Source organism: Marmota marmota, unplaced genomic scaffold (genome assembly GCF_001458135.2).
Source record: "Marmota marmota marmota unplaced genomic scaffold, marMar, whole genome shotgun sequence".
Taxonomy (NCBI): Eukaryota; Metazoa; Chordata; class Mammalia; order Rodentia; family Sciuridae; genus Marmota; species Marmota marmota.
The window spans coordinates 28,477,780-28,490,733 of NW_025999990.1; the positions used below are offsets into that span (position 1 = coordinate 28,477,780).

General features: G+C 36.4%; 1 long non-coding RNA gene across 2 annotated transcripts in view; it reads right to left on the bottom strand.

Moving 5' to 3' along the window:
• LOC125617735 overlaps positions 1-12,722 on the bottom strand; it is a 32,849-nt gene extending 20,127 nt beyond the window's left edge. For both annotated transcript variants that reach the window (XR_007348834.1, XR_007348833.1), the window contains exons 1-3: positions 11,024-12,722; positions 9,858-10,057; positions 358-408 (exon numbers count right to left, since the gene is read on the bottom strand). This is a non-coding gene — a long non-coding RNA (uncharacterized LOC125617735). The remainder of the gene's footprint in view (positions 1-357; positions 409-9,857; positions 10,058-11,023) is intronic.
• Between the last annotated feature and the right edge of the window lie 232 nt (positions 12,723-12,954).

The window sequence follows — 12,954 nt, forward strand, 5'->3', positions numbered from 1 at the left end:
CAAAAAAAAAGACCACAGAAGTTTGAAAATCAATGAAAAATTGAGCATCTCTACCATCTCCTCTCTTTATTTTGGAGTTCATTGTCCCAAACAGGATTTGCACCTAGTTTATTTTTAAAGCAGGGGTCTGTATCCAAAAGCAGGAGAGGATTCCCTCTGCAAACTCCAAATGGTTTGACACAGTAGATGTCTGTCTATATATTTTGTGTGATCCAGAGTCCAGATACCAGATGAGACACCATAGGATAAGAGTCATCCTCCTCTCCCCAGACCCTACCTAGGTGTCACCCAGCCCATGAGACCTCTGCCTAGTGTCCTAATGCACTATTCATGCTTTATCAATTATATGAAACTTACCCTCATCTCTTTTTGTATTCTGGACTGTCTTCACAGTTGATTTTCAGTTCCCTAAACAAGAAAAAGTTTTGAATACTCCATATAATCTTTCACAGAGCTGAGTACATAGTTAGCACACATAGAACAATACATAAATAATTGAAAAATCTATTAAGTCCAAAATCACCACACTGTCACTACCATACTTCCTCATCTTTGTTCTACTCTTCCTCTCCTCTTTCTCAGAAAAAGCATGTGCAACCTTGGGCTACTGATTGCCTCTGAGCCTTCATTTCTCCAACAACACATGAGCATGAATGTAGTCTCACCACAGGCTCCTTGTGAGATGAGATGATGAGGAAGAACAGGAAAAAAAAATCTGTAAATATTCCTTTCCTTTATCTCTCTGAGACACATGTCTGTAGAGGTACATATACAGGCTTGAATTTGTCCGGTTTCTTGAGTAAATATTTGTCTCCCCAGGGTGTCTTGACAGAATATATGCTCTCCTACCCCTTTCTGTGTCTTCAAAGAGGTGTCTGCTTAACAGAACACTAAGCAGTCAAGCCCTAGGAGCTGCTATAAGATTAGGTGGAGAGACATAAGGGCCAGGGAAGCCTTACTAATGTGCAACCCAGGAATTTGGCTAATTCTTCAAAGGAACAAGTATGGAGTTGGAATCCACCAAATCATGCATTCAAAGAAATAAGGCTCAGGACAGCATTGTGCCAGGCCTAAGAAGACACATCATTAAATTCTTTTTAAAAAAAAGGGCTAAAAGTACAACTATTAAAGGAAAAAGTGGTCGGAGCACTGAACATTCTTTAAGAACAAAAAGGGAGCATATGCAGCCAAAGAGGAGGGAAACCCTGAGTTAGCACAGTTAGCTATCTTTTGGCTAAGCCCAGCACCCTTTGGCAAAGGTCTTAGCACCCCCTCCCATACACAGAGCATCTTTAACTAGGCTCAGCTAATCATAGCTCTTTATCAACCTGGTCACATCAGCCCATGTTTGTTGTTGTGTTTAAATGCTCTTCATGGATCATCCCAATAACCATATGAGGGAGATTCAATTATTAGAATTATACTGTCATTTAGCCTATTCAAGGTCTCACAGCTCCTGTGTGGCATGCACCCAAAGCAGACAGTTCCAAGTTCTTCCCTGGAATTTTTCCAGACTGGATATTATGGTTTGAATATGAGATGTCCTCCTAAAAAGTCCACATGTGAGACAATGCAAGAATGCAAAGAATGGAATTGATTAGATTGTGAAAGCTAAAATCTACTTGATGGATTAATCCACTTGAATGAATTAACTGGGTGCTAACTATAGGGCAATAGGGTATGACTAGAGGAAGTAGATCATTGTCACTTGGGCCATGTTTGGGGTATTTATATTTTGTCCCTGACATATACCTCTTTCTTCTCTCTCTCTCTCTCTCTCTCTCTCTCTCTCTCTCTCTCTCTCCCTCATAGATAGATAGATAGATAGATAGATAGATAGATAGATTCCCAGCTGTCATGAACTGAGCAACTGTTTTTGCCACAACCCTATACCCTTCTGCCATGATGTTCTGTCTCACCTTGGGCTCAGAGGTATGGAGTCCATGCACTCCATAACTATGACCATGGACTAAACCTTTGGAACTGTGAGCCAAAATAAACTTTTTCTTCTCTAAGTTGTTTTTGTTGAGTACATTGTTCATTGACACAAAGGTGACTAATATGAAAATTGTTTCATAAATGTGGGGTCATTACTGTGACTAACTTGACGATGTGCTTTAAAAGATTTTGCAATGAGTTTAAAAAGTTTGGAAATGAAGGCTGAAAAAACCTTGGAATATATAAACAGAGTTTAATGAGTGATTCTGGTGAGAACTCAGAAGATCAAAATGCCAATAGGACTGCAAAGGAAATACTTGGCTCATGAAGTTTCAGAGGAGAGAGTGAACTCTACTGGAAGTTGGACTAGTAGTGGTCATCCATGTTACATTCTGGAAAAGAAGTTGTCTATATTCTGTCCACGTCCTGAGACTTTCTGTGAGGCTGAATTTAAGGTGATGGACTAATTAGTCTGACAAGGCAAATTTCAAGGCAGGACAGCATTTGGGCAGTGGCATGAATATTACTTGTGGCTTTCAGCCAAGTTTGCTATGACAATCAGGAGCAGAAAGCAGAGCAGAAAGATTTAAAAACCTTACAATTTGGTTAGAAACATGTCAGTAAACTGGCATCAAGGAAGTAGTGGTTGCTAAAGAGATCACAGCTGCCAAAGAGATGCTAAGCACATTATCCAGAGACAATAAGAACAATGGCTTGAGGGCATCTCGAGAATTGGTGAGACCATACCCAAGACAAGCTGTGGGACATCTGCTGAGGAAAACTGCAGAAACAAGCTAACATAGAGGCCATGTGAGGTGCAATTAGCAAGGTCATAGGGGCAGAGCTACACAAGTTCTTTGGAGAGAACATTATGATGCCATGTGTCGCAGATACTGGACATGCAGCTAGAGGATTTATTTATCCAGGTGGATTTTGCCTTACTTTGGTCCCATTCATTCTTCCTGTGCCCTACTTCTCCCTTTTGGAATGGAAATGTTTATTTTGTGCAATTATATATAGGATATATGTAACTTACTGATTTTTTTGTTTCTCTTTTGATATTTCCTGAAATGCTTTTCCTAACACAAGAGCCTGCCAAGGCAGAGTTGAGGTTCTCAGTACACTTCTGTGTACCTCCTCCAATTCATCTAGTGACATACCTTTTAATCAAGCTGGTTTTTTCTTTACTGTTGAGTATTAAGAATTCTTTGTCTATTTTGGATCATAATCCCCAATCAAATATGCCTTTTGCAAATATTTTCTCCTAGTCTGTGGTTTATCTTTTCATTCACTTGATGTGGAAAGTTTCTACTTATAAATTTAAAATATTTTTATTATTTAAAATATCATTTTATATTATTTATTAAAACAATATTTTAAATTTGCAAATAAAAACTTTATTTTTTACAAAATAAAATAAGATTGTTCAGACTTTTAAGTTCCTGTTTTAGCAGCTTTTAAAACTATGGTTTTCAGGCTAGGGATATAGTCTGGTGGTAGACCAGACCTCGCAAGCACAAGGATTCTGGGTTTGATCCTTAGTACTGCAAATAAAAAGATGTTATATTTTTCAATGAATTTACCCAAGTTGTAAACATTGTTGGCATGATACAATTCAAAATATCTCTTTAATTTTTTTAAATATTTGTGAAACCTGTATTAATTCCCCTTATTCCTAATATTGGTGATTCATATTTTCTTTCTTGAAAAGTCTTGCTATAGTATTATAAAGTTTACAAATCTTTTCATGAACATTTTGTTCATTTTCTGTATCATTTGTTCACTTTGTACTTTGTCAATATTCAATTTTATTTTAATTTTCTTTATTCTATTGACTTTGTAATTTTCTCTTCTTTTTCTAGTTTTCTAGTTTCTTTGTCTTTAATACATTTAGATTAATGTATTATTAGATACATTAATTAATTATTAATATTAGACATTTAGATTTACAAATATCCCTTAAGATATTTAAGCTATATCTCACTTATTTTGATGTATTGAATTTTCATTAAGTCAAAATATTTTTTAATTTTTGAAATTTATTCTTGGGCCTATGAATTTTTTAAATCTGTTATTTAATTTCCAAATATTTGTATATCTAGATATCTTTATATTATAATATATCTATATATTACTTATAATTTAATGTGTGGCCTTCAGAGAACACATGCTACCTGATTTCAATTCTTTGAAATTTATTAAAACTTGTTTCTTAGAACTTTGTCATTCTTGCATTCAATTCATGTGTGATAAGAATGCCTAATCTATTGTCTGCTCAAAAGAATGCCTAATCTATTGTCTGCTCTAGGGTTCTGTAAAATGTACATTAGACCAAATATTTTACAATATTGCCCAAATTATATCACTGTTTTTTATTTATTTATTCTGTAACTTTTCCTGACTATGCATTTTTCTTTTTCTCAATTCAGTTCTGCTCATTTTCATTTCATGTATTTTCTTGATTTTTGTTGGAGATATACACATTTGAGTTGTATGTCTCCCTGATGAATTGACCTCTTTATAAATATGAAGTGTTTCTCTGTATCAGTGGTATTACACTTTTCATTTGAAGGTCTATTTGTGTATAAAATCTTCTTTAAGACTGTTTCTAACTTGTTTGCTATTAAAATAACCACAGTACTTTTAGTTTTGTTTGTGTAGATTTTGTTTGCTTGGTTGGTTTGGATTTTACTTGATATTTTATGCTACATATTCTTCCATTCTTCTACTTTCAACCTATCTGTGACTTTGTATTTAGTGCACTTATTACACACAGCTTATTGCTATGTTTTTTAGCTATCCAATATGACAATCTTGAACTATTACTAGGATTATTTCATTAATAATAAAATAATCATTATATCTGGATTTAATTCCACTTTTGTGCTTTTTATCTCTATTTGTGCCATCTGATCTTTCTCTTTTCCTCTTTTATTGTTTTAGAATTCTATTTCCTTCACTGATGTTTTAGTTATGTCTCTTTGTTTGTGTGTGTGTGTATGTGTGTAGGTGTGTGTTATTGTTGCTACAGATTTATTATTTGTCTTTTACTAATCAGAGCCTACATTAGTAAAACATTCTACTACTTCATGAAATGGATAAGACCAAAGTTACATTTTTTTTGTTTACCATCCTTCTGTTCTTCATGAACTTGCTGTGATATATTTTATTTCTATATGTGCCTGTCCACTGGACCCATTAATTTCTTCTACTCCATAATTCTTCTCCATTAATTTCCCCCCTCTCTTCTGAATCATCCCTTTTTATTTCTGTTGGATCATTCTCATTAGGACACAGACATGGTATTACTTTTCCCATCATGGAAAAAAAAAAAGTTCTTCACTCCACATCCACCTATACATTTACATTATTTCTCTGCTCTCCTTTGCAATAAAACTTCTTAAAAGTGTTTCTTCCATTTCTATGCTTTTTTTTCTTTCCCATATTTTGAGAATACACTAGTTAAAATTTTACTCTGAATTTATTCATCCTTAGAAAAATGCTCTTAAGGATACTGGTGATGTCTACTTTATTAAACTCAACAAAAATATGGTCAATTCTCAATTCTTATCTTAAAGACGTTGATCCACCAGTAGAACCAGACACACTCCCTCTTCTTTGGAGTACTTTTTTCTAATGGCTTTCTTGTAGATTTCTTACTGCCTCACTTGATTAACTTTCTCAGTTTCTTTTTCTAGTTTCTCCTCAATTCTCCTATGCCCCAGAGTTCACACCTTGAGTTACCTTCCTTGTCTGTTTATAATCATTATCTTGGTTATCTCACCTATTCTACTGGCTCAATTCCTAATTTACATCTGCATTCTAGAGCTCTTTACTGAATTCCAATTCTGTGCACACAATTGTCTCCTTGACATCTTCATTTTGATTCTAAAAAGATGTTTTAAAATTAAAAAGACATAACTGAACTCCTAATAACTCCCCAAAGCCTCCAAAATGTGCTTCTTCCACAATTTTTTCCATGTCAGTAAATGAAAATTTTATTCTTCATATTGTTTAAATCAGAAATCTTGGAATCATCCTTATCTCTTCTCTTTCATTCTTATACTACATAATCAGAGACTACTGCTGATTTTACCTTCAAACTATATTCAGGCTATGACTACTTCCACCATCTCCACTTCATCCAACACCATCTTAGTCATTACTATCATCATCTCACCACAGTTACAATCTCCAGACTTGTCTAACTAATTCTTTTCACCCTCCAATCTGTCCTCATTTCTGAAGTCCCAGTGATCCTGTAAAATCATTCACTTACTCAAAATTCATTAGTTTCCTGCCTCACTCAAGATAAAATCCAATGTCCTTATAATGACCCATGAGGCCCTGTATGATATTGACTTCTGATACTTCTGTGCACCCCATTTTATTACTTTTCTACTTATTCATCCCAAGCCATTTTTTTCTTAACTTCTTCACTGTTTCTTCATTGTGACAGATATGTTTTGGGATCTTTATACTTGTTCTTCTATCAGAATTTTTTTGTTATTGTTTTCAGATATCTTCTTGAATCATTCCCTCACTTCCTTCACATATTTGTTCACAAGTACTCTTATGAGGGAGGTCTTTCCTTAATATCCATCTGCTCCCACACATTATCACCTTTCCCTGTATCTGTCCCTTTCTGTATTCATCAGGGTTCTGCAGATAACAGAAGCAATAGGATGGATGGATGGATGATGGATGGATGGTGGATAGATGATAGTTATAGAGATGGAGACAATAGATAGATAGATAGATAGATAGATAGATAGACAGATAAAGAAGGTATCTTTGTGAAGATTGAGTCATAGGATTAGAGAGGCTGAGATGTTCCATGATATGTAATCTATAAGCCAGAGTACTAAGTAACTTGTTAGCATACCTTAGTCCCATTCTGAAGCCCTGAACATCAAGGAAACCAAAGGAATAACTCAAAGTTCAAGGTTGAGCGACAGAGCAACTAAAGGGCTACTGGAGCAAGTCCTAGAGTCCAAAGACTAGAGAACCTGGAGTTCTGATGTTCAAAGACAGGGAAAGAAGGCTATCCTAGATCCAGAAGAAGAGCAAATTTACCTTTTCTCTGCTTTTTTATTCTATCCAGGTCCTCACCTGACTGGATGGTGCTTGCCCCTGTTGAGTAGAACTTTCTTATTCATTCCACTGATTCAAAAGCCAATCCCTTCTATAGACACCCTAACAGACATATCCAGGAACAGTGCTTTACAGCTGTCTTTGGTATCCCCTTTTTGAAGTTGATACCTAAAATTAATCATCACACTTCCCTTACTCCCTCTCCACATATTTATTGTGTATTGTCATCTCTCTGCTCTTAGAATGTAAATGCTATGAAAGCAATAATTTTTTGTCTGATTAGTTCACTGATGCATTTCCAGGGCCAAAAGTTTATCTGGTAGATAACTGACATTGGCATCACTAATCACTAATCACATGCTTCATCTTGGTCGGTTTAGCATCAATTTAGATACTAACTATATGCATCCTTTCTCTCTTTAGTGGTCAATCCATGACCTTCACATAAATGTTACTCCAGGGGAAAAATGAGTTCACTCAACAAATGTTCTACTATGTCCATAGTGTCTATTATGTATATTGTCTATTATATATAGACACTGTAGTGTCTATTATCTATCAGATATTGTGTAAGGTGCTTATGACAGGATGACTGGTAAATTATACAGGTTCTTTCTTTAATGCATAAATAGACATACAGCATCTCTCCAAAAACTGAATTAGTAATTAACTTAATAAATATGGTTCAGAAATAAGTCTCCAATGAGTAAGCAAGAAAATAAAATATTTATTTTAGAAATGTTATCCAGTGGATCATAGTGTGAAGTGATTAAAATGAGTTCTATGGCTCAATTAACAAATCTAAGAATATTTAATCTATATCTAGGGTCCTTTTCTAAATGTTTTAAAATTTTGGACACCCTTTGCTTAGTCTTCCATCCACATACCACCAAGTATGTGCCTTATAATGACAATCCAGGGAACATGAAGCTGATATCCCTCCTAGGAGTACTGAGTACCTACTTTGGAGCTGGAAGGTAGGATGCCATAATTTGGATCTTAATATCCCCCGGAGCCCATGCATTAAAGGCTTGTCCACACAGGGTGCTTTCAGAAGAGAGTGGAATCTTTGATAAGTAGGACTTTATGAGAATTCCTTAGGTCATTGGGGCCATGCCCCCAAAAGGGATTGTAGAATCCCGACTTGTTCTCTCTTTTTTTCCTGGCCAAAAGGTGAACAATTTGGCTCTGTCACATATTCTTAATATGAGGTTGCCTTGCCACAAGCCCAGGACCAGTCCATCTTGGACTAGAATCTCCAAAACAGCAAACTAAACAAAACATTTCTCTTTATAAGTTAATTATATCAGATATCTTATTATAGTGACATAAAACTAGGGCATAAGATGTCGACACCTTACTTTGATTCATTAACCCCACACTGCTGACAAAAAAAAAAAGTCATTTCTAACCTCATTTCAGAACAAGTCACAATGTATCAGAAAATAGTCCTTCAGCTTTTAGCAATTAAGTGAGGATTCAAATACATCATAATGATTTTCCAAACCCCACACCTTCAACTAATCTAAAACTCTCCTGCCACAAATTTTCCTAGGCTCATGTGATTTTTCTGATCAGAACGAGGCTGTTGGGCTCCACAAGGACAATTAATTACAAGTCCTAAGGAACCTTACAAGTGCTAAGTCTAGTAATTTGTTTCTCCATCTCCTTCTCTTTCCTGTCCCCACCCAATCTCCTACCATCCTCTTTCCCATTCCCCATCAGTATCTGCTCCCTGGAGTCTTTCATTCTCTCTGAAGCACAGCGATTGACAACAACTGAAAATCCAGAGTTTCCTAAAAGGAAGCATTTGCCCATGTTTCAGAATCTTAAGCTAATTTCAAAACAAGTAAATAAAATTTGTTTATTCACCTGTTGCATGAGAAATACCCGTGCATCGACTGAGATTTCTCAGCAATTCCTAAAACTAGTCCTCAAGAGAAATGTGGCACTGGAATGGACTCCTAAGAAGCACTGAGAGCGCTCTGACTACAATCCTCAGGCAGGATATCTACTAGGTATGGAGCATCCACCTTTTGTCCCTGCAGTTTGGAAAAATGCAAATATCACAGGCCATGGGGGTATAGCTCAGTGATAGTGCATTTGACTGCATCACAGGTCCTCTGTCCATAGGCACTCTAGGCAGTTATTTTCCATATTTGATGTCCTAAATGAGTCATTGTGAGAATTTAGAGGTGGTTTCTACAAAATACTGGCACATAGTAGGCACTGTATACATGGAAGCTGCTTCATGGTTTTCTCTAATTCTCCTAACCAACGGTATTGGGTCTACTGGTCCTTCTTTTGAACCTGCTAATAAAGCCAAGGAACCCTTTGAATAAAAATGGTGTTGGAGTGTATTGCCTAATTAACTAGGCTGGTAATTAAATTGCAATGGAAACAGCCTATATGCACTTAACTAGACATTTATTATAGCTTAATAAGGTAACGACTGTATGATAAATACCACTTGATTACAAGGAATAGATAAATTCTTTGCACACTAACAAATGCCGGTGACAGGCTGAAAGTATTACAAAGTTTGTGAGGGTTCTTTCATTAAGAAATAAGCGCATTAATTCCCTTACCTACTTATTCTGTCTCCTCATATGAGAAGCATTCAATTGATTAAACAAACATGATGAAATGACCTGTTAATCTGCTTTGCCAAAGCTCATGGTTTTTGTGATTTTGTGATTGAGCATAGTTGGACTCTGATGATTCCACATGGAGAGGTGACATATCAGAAAACGGGAGCACCCTTAGAGGCCAGCTGGCTCACTCCTTCCTGAGAAATCTGAGGCCAAGGAAGAGGCACACCTTACCTGAGATCACACAGTGAAGAGGCTAGGGACACAGCCCTGCCCTCCATGATGTCTTCTCACATGTTCTTTTCTCCCCCAATGTGGATATGAGCTTGCAGAAGTCATTCTTCTCATCTTCCATGAAATGTTTACCTGTTCATTGACATAAAATGTCCAGTTCTTTCTTCTAGAGTGGAAAACACATCCTCTGAAATGGGGACCTAAAAGGCAGAAATTCACAGAAAAGTATAAATGACTAATGAAAAATCCTATTCGGACAGTGGGTTTTGACACAGATGGCAGGACAAACAGACAGCAATCATTAGGGCCAGTGGTGTGCTGGAGCCAGCTCACACCAGATCAGATTGCAGGAATTGAAATTACCTCCCCTTCCTTGCTTTGTGAAGACTTCATGGCAGCCTGAAATCAACCCTTATATGGTATTTACACCATGGATAACCAAAATACTATAACCTGGTTAGGGCTTTGGGAGTTGGAAGGGAGTGGGTAACGAGGACTGAGGGAGTGAGTAGGAGGTTGAGTTAGGTTGTGTTTGATGAAGGCCAACAGGGACCATTTTCCAGATTTGCCAAGAGTTGTTCCTGGGCATAGCTTTCATCCCCAGGATCTTTCTGATCCAAATCCATGTGCACAGACATTTTTTTTTAATTAAAAGGAACTGAACACAGAAAGGAAATAAATAGGGCTACATAAGAAGATAATTCAGAGTACACTCCTGATTGAGTAAAGTGATTGGCATTCCAGATAGAGATAGAGACACAGATAGAGGAGAGAGAAATATATCTGAGATTCTCCATTGGTTGAGTATAAACATAATGTTTGAAAAAAAAAAAAGTCCTATAGCACATTTTTTAAGCTTTGTAAAACTTAGGTATAAAATGCTAAAAAATCGTGGCTCTCATAATCACCTGTCACTTAATTAAAGTCTAATAATGGCCTTATTATATCAAAGAAAATCCTTCCTGAATGCAGACAGCAGACAAAAGAACCTGAACTCAATATTTTTTATTGAAATCATGCCATCTGGTTCTTTGTTATACTACAAGATGAAAGAACATAATAGTGGTATTATCCCAATCATGTGAGCTGGCATTGCAGGGTAGGAATTGGAAATTAAAAGAATATTTTATCAAATAAGAAATCATATGTTTAAATCAATTACTTACCCAGCCTTGTTGCTAATACACACTGAAGTGAAGAGATTTAGAGAGCATTCAGCACTGTTTTTCCTTCATATTATTTTCAGGCTATGTTTGAAGGTGAGGTCCTTGGAGGTTGAAGCAGCTTCTCGGCTTCCTACGGTTCTACAGTGAGATTTTTCTCCTAAAAAAAGGCCTGAGAGGTGGTGGCCAACCAATTCCAGAGCCCTAAACCATGTGTCTTCTGTGGAAAGCAGTTTGACAAGCAACTCCTCAGAAGAATCTAAAATCTCCAATTTACTTTCATGTGTAGCCAGAGCTGTGAACCACTGTTCCTGGCCATTATCAGTCTCATCCTGTCTTGCCCTCTCTTCCAGGGTGAGTACATCTCCCCTTGTTATCATCAAAACAGAATAACACAGTTGTCCCCTCCCTTTCCTCCCATGACATTTACCTACTAAATGCTATTTATCATATGTCCCATTATCTCAGTGCAACATCAAAATCAGTCTTCCAAGTAGATATTATTATTCCTATCTTATTATAAGGAAGTTATGAACTGTTTTACTCACACCACTTCTGGTGAAATAGGTGTGTTTTATTCTCCACTAAACAATTCTCCAATTTTTCGGATACAAACTAAGTGTCTTGCAATCAATACAATTCTGGCATTAACTCCCTGGAGTTAGTACATACCCTGCAGGTAAAGGGTTCAATTCCATAAGACCAACTCCACTTCAGATACACGTTACACATCCTAGGTTTCCACCTACATATAATTATCTATAGAACCAATTGTAGTATCAGTTTATCTACTGACTATATTTGCTGGATTATATAATTCTATATTTAAATTTTTGAGGAATTTATATAATTTTTTCTATAGTGGTTGCTCCATTTTATATTCCCCAAATCTATAACAAGGGTTCCAATTTTCTCCTCACATTTGATGATTTATTAGAACAGCTCACAGAACTAAAATAGGCACCTTACCTTCTATTACTGACCAGCTAAATGGAAGAGATGCATAGAGCAAGGTATGAAGACAGAATATGAGCTACAATACCTTCTCCAGACATGCCAACCTCTCAGCACCTCAGTATGGTCACCCACTTGGAGACCTATCACTTAAGGTTTTTATAGAGGTTTTTTTACATAGGTATGATTGACTAAATCATTGGCCAATGGTAACTGAACTCAATCTCCCGCTCTTCTCCCTCTCCAGAGGTCCAGAGATGGGATGAAAATTTCCAATCCTCAAATCACATGGTTGTTTCCTCTGGCAATTACCCCAGCCCAAATTTTTCTTGAGATTCTTCAAGAGCCTCCTCATTAGTGTAAACTTAACTATTATTGAAATGGGGTTCATCTGGATTACAAGAAAGATCTTGACAACCCCATCCCTTAAGAAATTCAAAGAAATTTAGAAGTTCTGCATCAACACCCTGGGACAAAGACTGTGTGTGTGTGTGTCATATTTTCACAGAAGGTTAAGAAAGTGTGTGCTGAAAGTAGGACAATACCAGGAAATGTGCCATGACTCCACCCAGGTCCTATGATATGAGACCCAGAGCTCCACCACCTACTTTTAAAAAATGCTGATGCTTGGGCCTCAATCTCTACAACTCTAAATTTTATTGGTAGGTTCCAAAACCCACTAATTTTCTCAACAGTTTCAAGGGAGATTTTAATATACAACCACCTTTGAGAAGCATTCAGCTGGAGAATATGGTCAAAATCCTAGTCATCCCAATGAGTACATGAAAAGATAATCAGCATTCCTAACCATTAAAGAAATGAAACTCAAAACCACAATGAGACACAGCTTCACATTGTTAGGATAACTACCAGCAAAAAAAAAAAAAATGTTCACAAGGATATGAAGAAATTGAAATCTTGTGCACCATTGCTGGGAATATAACATAGAAGACTATATATAGTCTATTATGTATGTATAA